This window comes from Somniosus microcephalus, unplaced genomic scaffold (genome assembly GCF_052327205.1).
Source record: "Somniosus microcephalus isolate GS21.2 unplaced genomic scaffold, FLI_Smic_1.0 scaffold1460, whole genome shotgun sequence".
In the NCBI taxonomy this organism is placed as follows: Eukaryota; Metazoa; Chordata; class Chondrichthyes; order Squaliformes; family Somniosidae; genus Somniosus; species Somniosus microcephalus.
The window spans coordinates 22,501-29,698 of record NW_028226647.1 but is presented as its reverse complement, the minus strand read 5'-3'; positions in this window follow the sequence as shown (position 1 = coordinate 29,698).

The window sequence follows — 7,198 nt, the reverse complement described above, 5'->3', positions numbered from 1 at the left end:
GGAACTTTTTTCGGCTACAGGCAGTCAAATTTTTCTCCTTCCGGACTTCCAGTACAACTTTGAACGGCCATATCTCCGCACTCCCGCGTCGGAGCCAAGCCGTTTTTACACCGTTAGACGCGGCTTCCCGTGCCCGTTCGAATGCCACCCTGCTCGGCGGAAAAGGAGACATTTTTTTTTTCCGGCCGTTTTCGGGAAAAAATTTTCCCGCTCTGAACTCCGATTTTACGCCTTTAATCGATTCGGAGACGGTCGCTTACGCAAGGGAGGCGAAGCCCGGGCCTCTGCCGGGCGTCAGCCTGCCGTATGTAAGCCCGTCCGAAGCATGAGTTCCCACTTTTGGTTATCCAGTTGTCAATTTTAAAATTTCAGTTACTCAGTTGCCTGCTTGGTTAATCATTTGTCGCTCTGACATTTGGTTAACCAGTTGTCGATGTTCGAAATTCAGTTAATGAGTTGCCTCTTTGAAATTTCAGTTAATGAGTTGGCCCTTTGGTTACTCATTTGTCCCTGTGTCTTTTGGTTAACCAGTTGTCGATGTTCGAAATTCAGTTAATGAGTTGCCTCCTTGGTTACTCATTTGTCGCTCTGGCTTTTGGTTAACCAGTTGTCGATGTTCAAAATTACAGTTAATGAGTTGCCTCTTTGAAATTTCAGTTAATGAGTTGGCCCTTTGGTTACTCATTTGTCCCTGTGTCTTTTGGTTAACCAGTTGTCGATGTTCGAAATTCAGTTAATGAGTTGCCTCCTTGGTTAATCATTTGTCGCTCTGACTCTTGGTTAACCAGTTGTCGATGTTCAAAATTTCAGTTAATGAGCTGCTCTTATGTTCTATGATTTCCTACCTTGACAACTCATTAACCAGTGTTTCAAACAATGCACCAGGCCATTTGACGACCCCAACTCGGTTCCACAAGCGGGAAAGCAGCACCCCAAGGCCCGGTAAGGGGGCCGAATACATTCCCATCGTGAATTCCGTCCCAAATGTGAATGACAAGTTTTCAGTTTAATCAGTTGCCTGCTTGGTTACTCATTTGTCGCTCTGACATTTGGTTAACCAGTTGTCGATGTTCAAATTTCAGTTAATGAGTAGCCTCTTTGAAATTTCAGTTAATGAGTTGGCCCTTTGGTTACTCATTTGTCCCTGTGTCTTTTGGTTACCCAGTTGTCGATGTTCGAAATTCAGTTAATGAGTTGCCTCCTTGGTTAATCATTTGTCGCTCTGACTCTTGGTTAACCAGTTGTCGATGTTCGAAATTCAGTTAATGAGTTGCCTCCTTGGTTAATCATTTGTCGCTCTGGCTTTTGGTTTACCAGTTGTCGATGTTCAAAATTTCAGTTAATGAGTTGCCTCTTTGAAATTTCAGTTAATGAGTTGGCCCTTTGGTTACTCATTTGTCCCTGTGTCTTTTGGTTAACCAGTTGTCGATGTTCGAAATTCAGTTAGTGAGTTGCCTCCTTGGTTAATCATTTGTCGCTCTGGCTTTTGGTTAACCAGTTGTCGATGTTCAAAATTTCAGTTAATGAGTTGCCTCTTTGAAATTTCAGTTAATGAGTTGGCCCTTTGGTTACTCATTTGTCCCTGTGTCTTTTGGTTAACCAGTTGTCGATGTTCGAAATTCAGTTAATGAGTTGCCTCCTTGGTTAATCATTTGTCGCTCTGGCTTTTGGTTAACCAGTTGTCGATGTTCAAAATTTCAGTTAATGAGCTGCTCTTATGTTCTATGATTTCCGACCTTGACAACTCATTAACCAGTGTTTCAAACAATGCACCAGGCCATTTGACGACCCCAACTCGGTTCCACAAGCGGGAAAGCAGCACCCCAAGGCCCGGTAAGGGGGCCGAATACATTCCCATCGTGAATTCCGTCCCAAATGTGAATGACAAGTTTTCAGTTAATCAGTTGCCTGCTTGGTTACTCATTTGTCGCTCTGACATTTGGTTAACCAGTTGTCGATGTTCAAAATTTCAGTTAATGAGTTGCCTCTTTGAAATTTCAGTTAATGAGTTGGCCCTTTGGTTACTCATTTGTCCCTGTGTCTTTTGGTTACCCAGTTGTCGATGTTCGAAATTCAGTTAATGAGTTGCCTCCTTGGTTAATCATTTGTCGCCCTGACTCTTGGTTAACCAGTTGTCGATGTTCGAAATTCAGTTAATGAGTTGCCTCCTTGGTTAATCATTTGTCGCTCTGACATTTGGTTAACCAGTTGTCGATGTTCGAAATTCAGTTAATGAGTTGCCTCCTTGGTTAATCATTTGTCGCTCTGGCTTTTGGTTAACCAGTTGTCGATGTTCAAAATTTCAGTTATTGAGTTGCCTCTTTGAAATTTCAGTTAATGAGTTGGCCCTTTGGTGACTCATTTGTCCCTGTGTCTTTTGGTTAACCAGTTGTCGATGTTCGAAATTCAGTTAATGAGTTGCCTCCTTGGTTAATCATTTGTCGCTCTGGCTTTTGGTTAACCAGTTGTCGATGTTCAAAATTTCAGTTAATGAGCTGCTCTTATGTTCTATGATTTCCGACCTTGACAACTCATTAACCAGTGTTTCAAACAATGCACCAGGCCATTTGACGACCCCAACTCGGTTCCACAAGCGGGAAAGCAGCACCCCAAGGCCCGGTAAGGGGGCCGAATACATTCCCATCGTGAATTCCGTCCCAAATGTGAAAGACAAGTTTTCAGTTAATCAGTTGCCTGCTTGGTTACTCATTTGTCGCTCTGACATTTGGTTAACCAGTTGTCGATGTTCAAATTTCAGTTAATGAGTAGCCTCTTTGAAATTTCAGTTAATGAGTTGGCCCTTTGGTTACTCATTTGTCCCTGTGTCTTTTGGTTACCCAGTTGTCGATGTTCGAAATTCAGTTTATGAGTTGCCTCCTTGGTTACTCATTTGTCGCTCTGGCTTTTGGTTAACCAGTTGTCGATGTTCAAAATTTCAGTTAATGAGTTGCCTCTTTGAAATTTCAGTTAATGAGTTGGCCCTTTGGTTACTCATTTGTCCCTGTGTCTTTTGGTTAACCAGTTGTCGATGTTCGAAATTCAGTTAATGAGTTGCCTCCTTGGTTAATCATTTGTCGCTCTGGCTTTTGGTTAACCAGTTGTCGATGTTCAAAATTTCAGTTAATGAGTTGCCTCTTTGAAATTTCAGTTAATGAGTTGGCCCTTTGGTTACTCATTTGTCCCTGTGTCTTTTGGTTAACCAGTTGTCGATGTTCGAAATTCAGTTAATGAGTTGCCTCCTTGGTTAATCATTTGTCGCTCTGACATTTGGTTAACCAGTTGTCGATGTTCGAAATTCAGTTAATGAGTTGCCTCCTTGGTTAATCATTTGTCGCTCTGGCTTTTGGTTAACCAGTTGTCGATGTTCAAAATTTCAGTTAATGAGTTGCCTCTTTGAAATTTCAGTTAATGAGTTGGCCCTTTGGTTACTCATTTGTCCCTGTGTCTTTTGGTTAACCAGTTGTCGATGTTCGAAATTCAGTTACTGAGTTGCCTCCTTGGTTAATCATTTGTCGCTCTGGCTTTTGGTTAACCAGTTGTCGATGTTCAAAATTTCAGTTAATGAGCTGCTCTTATGTTCTATGATTTCCGACCTTGACAACTCATTAACCAGTGTTTCAAACAATGCACCAGGCCATTTGACGACCCCAACTCGGTTCCACAAGCGGGAAAGCAGCACCCCAAGGCCCGGTAAGGGGGCCGAATACATTCCCATCGTGAATTCCGTCCCAAATGTGAATGACAAGTTTTCAGTTAATCAGTTGCCTCCTTGGTTAATCATTTGTCGCTCTGACATTTGGTTATCCAGTTGTCGATGTTCAAAATTTCAGTTAATGAGTTGCCTCTTTGAAATTTCAGTTAATGAGTTGGCCCTTTGGTTACTCATTTGTCCCTGTGTCTTTTGGTTACCCAGTTGTCGATGTTCGAAATTCAGTTAATGAGTTGCCTCCTTGGTTAATCATTTGTCGCCCTGACTCTTGGTTAACCAGTTGTCGATGTTCGAAATTCAGTTATTGAGTTGCCTCCTTGGTTAATCATTTGTCGCTCTGACATTTGGTTAACCAGTTGTCGATGTTCGAAATTCAGTTAATGAGTTGCCTCCTTGGTTAATCATTTGTCGCTCTGGCTTTTGGTTAACCAGTTGTCGATGTTCAAAATTTCAGTTAATGAGTTGCCTCTTTGAAATTTCAGTTAATGAGTTGGCCCTTTGGTTAATCATTTGTCGCTCTGGCTTTTGGTTAACCAGTTGTCGATGTTCAAAATTTCAGTTAATGAGCTGCTCTTATGTTCTATGATTTCCGACCTTGACAACTCATTAACCAGTGTTTCAAACAATGCACCAGGCCATTTGACGACCCCAACTCGGTTCCACAAGCGGGAAAGCAGCACCCCCAAGCCCCGGTAAGGCGGCCGAATACATTCCCATCGTGAATTCCGTCCCAAATGTGAATGACAAGTTTTCAGTTAATCATTTGCCACCTTGGTTCATCATTTGCCACTCTGACTTTTGGTTTCCCAGTTGTCAGTTTTCACATTTCAGTTACTGAGTTGACTTTGTCTTTCTCACTCTGTGTATCTCTATCTTCTCTCTCTCTCAGTGTATGCGAGTGTCTGTGTGTGTTCCACTGCCGCCCGGCCAACCGGGTCCAAAGGCCCGCCACGTTACACACGAAAAACCCCGGTCTCGCTTCGGAGCGACGGGCACCCGGCTTCTCGGTGTCGGACCGACTCCGTTCAGATACCGCTGGATGCCCCTTGCCCCTGGCTTGCTCTGGCAGCCGGCGCGTGCAGGCCGCCCCCTGCCCCCGCCGTCTCAGTGGTCGGAAAGCGGTCTCCAGCCAACGGCTGTACCTCGGCGCGGAAAGAGGCAGCTACACAAGCGAGGCACTGCTCTGTGCGGCCCCGCCACCCCGTTCAGCTGCCGTTGTCCCCGACCGGATCGGACTTTCCTTCCCGAAGTTATCCCCGATAAGCTGCCGCTGACCGACGGCCCGTCAGCCGCTGCGGGACGGCGACACTTTCCCGAACTCGCCCGGGGCCACTTCGGCAATATAGTGTGCGCCGGAGCCGGGGCTTTCCAACGAGCCATCCCCGAACGAAATCGGACACGGGAGTCGGGAGCGACAGGCGTTCGACTGGTGCCGGGCAACCGGGTCCAAACGCCCGCCTTGTTAAACACACCGTACACCCCAGGCTCGATTCGGAGCGACGGGCACCCGGCTTCCCGGTGTCGGACCGACTCCGTTCAGATACCGTTGGATGCCCCTTGCCCCTGGCTTGCTCTGGCAGCCGGCGCGTGCAGGCCGCCCCCCGCCCCGCCGTCTCAGTGGTCGGAAAGTGGTCTCCAGCCAACGGCTGTACCTCGGCCGGGGAAAGGGGCAGCTACACAAGCAGGCACTGGTCTGTGCGGGCCCGCCACCCCGTTCGGCTGCCGTTGATCCGGACCGGATCGGACTTTCCCTCCCGAAGTTATGCCCGATAAGCTGCCGCTCACCGGCGGCCCGTCAGCCGCTGCGGGATGGCGACACTTTGCCGAACTTGCCGGGGTCCAGGCCGATAATATAGTGTGCGCCAGCGCCGGGGCTTTCCAACGAGCCCTCCCTGACCGAAATCGGACACGGGAGTCCAGAGCGATAGGCGTTCGACTGCCGGCCGGCCAAACACAGGCAATCCCCCGCCGTTGCGGACCCGCTCCAGGACAACCGGGTCCAAACGCCCGCCTCGTTACACGCACGAAAACACCGGGCTCGATTCGGAGCGACGGGCACCCGGCTTCCCGGTGTCGGACCGACTCCGTTCCGGTACCCTTGGATGCCCCTTGCCCCTGGCTTGCTAGGACAGCCGGCGCGTCAAGGTGGGCCCCCGCGGCTCCGGCTCAGCAGTCGGAAAGCGGTCTCCAGCCAACGGCTGTACCTCGGCCGGGGAAAGGGGCAGCTACACAAGCCCGCTACTGGTCTGTGCGGCCCCGCCACCCCGTTCAGTGGAAGTTGACCCCGACCGGATCGGACTTTCCTTCCCGAAGTTATCCCCGATAAGCTGCCGCTGACCGACGGGGCGGCAGCCGGTACGGGACTGCGACACTTTCCCGAACTTGCCGGGGTCCAGGCCGATAATATAGTGTGCGCCAGCGCCGGGGCTTTCCAATGAGCCCTCCCTGACCGAAATCGGACACGGGAGTCCGGAGCCAAAGGCGTTCGACTGCCGGCCGGCCAAACTCAGGCAACCTCCCGCCGTTGCGGACCCGCTCCCGGACAACCGGGTCCAAACGCCCGCCCTGTTACACGCACGAAAACACCGGGCTCGATTCGGAGCGACGGGCACCCCGGCTTCCCGGTGTCGGACCGACTCCGTTCCGGTACCACTGGATGCCCCTTGCCCCTGGCTTGCTAGGACAGCCGGCGCGTCAAGGTGGGCCCCCCGCGGCTCCGGCTCAGCAGTCGGAAAGCGGTCTCCAGCCAACGGCTGTACCTCGGCCGGGCCAAGCGGCAGCTGCACAAGCCCGCTACTGGTCTGTGCGGCCCCCCCACCCCGTTCAGTAGCAGTTCACCCCAACCGGATCGGACTTTCCGTCCCGAAGTTATCCCCGATAAGCTGCCGCTGACCGACGGGGCGGCAGCCGCTACGGACTGCGACACTTTCCCGAACTTGCCGGGGTCCAGGCCGATAATATAGTGTGCGCCAGCGCCGGGGCTTTCCAACGAGCCCTCCCTGACCGAAATCGGACACGGGAGTCCGGAGCCAAAGGCGTTCGACTGCCGGCCGGCCAAACACAGGCAACTCCCGCCGTTGCGGACCCGCTCCCGGACAACCGGGTCCAAACGCCCGCCCTGTTACACGCACGAAAACACCGGGCTCGATTCGGAGCGACGGGCACCCGGCTTCCCGGTGTCGGACCGACTCCGTTCCGGTACCACTGGATGCCCCTTGCCCCTGGCTTGCTAGTACAGCCGGCGCGTCAAGGTGGGCCCCCGCGGCTCCGGCTCAGCAGTCGGAAAGCGGTCTCCAGCCAACGGCTGTACCTCGGGCCGGGCCAAGCGGCAGCTGCACAAGCCCGCTACTGGTCTTGTGCGGCCCCCCCACCCCGTTCAGTCGCAGTTCACCCCAACCGGATCGGACTTTCCGTCCCGAAGTTATCCCCGATAAGCTGCCGCTGACCGACGGGGCGGCAGCCGCTACGGGACTGCGACACTTTCCCGAA